This window comes from Odontomachus brunneus, unplaced genomic scaffold, assembly GCF_010583005.1.
Source record: "Odontomachus brunneus isolate Ranch 3 - 2012 unplaced genomic scaffold, Obru_v1 Obru_scaffold_064, whole genome shotgun sequence".
Taxonomy (NCBI): domain Eukaryota; kingdom Metazoa; phylum Arthropoda; class Insecta; order Hymenoptera; family Formicidae; genus Odontomachus; species Odontomachus brunneus.
Genome location: NW_022639514.1, coordinates 1155023 through 1155366, shown reverse-complemented (window position 1 = coordinate 1155366; position 344 = coordinate 1155023).

Sequence of the window (344 nt, the reverse complement as noted above, 5' to 3'; positions counted from 1 at the left end):
ATATATATATATATATATATATATATATATATATATATATATATATATATATATATATATATATATATGTATAAAGGACCTTGAATAAGTTCTCGCTGATTTTTCGTGAAAATTAATGTTTTATATAAAAAAAGTCGTAAAAAACATGTCACTGAAAATATTGTCCATCGCTAGCCACTACTTTTTTCCATCTTTCTGGCAACATTTGAATTCCACGTCGGAAAAACGACACGTCTTTTGTGGCTATCCAAGAATTGACCCATTTTTTGGCATCTTCATAAGAATGGAAGTGCTGCTCAGCCAAGCCATGTGCCATCGATAGGAACAAGTAATAATCGGAAGGG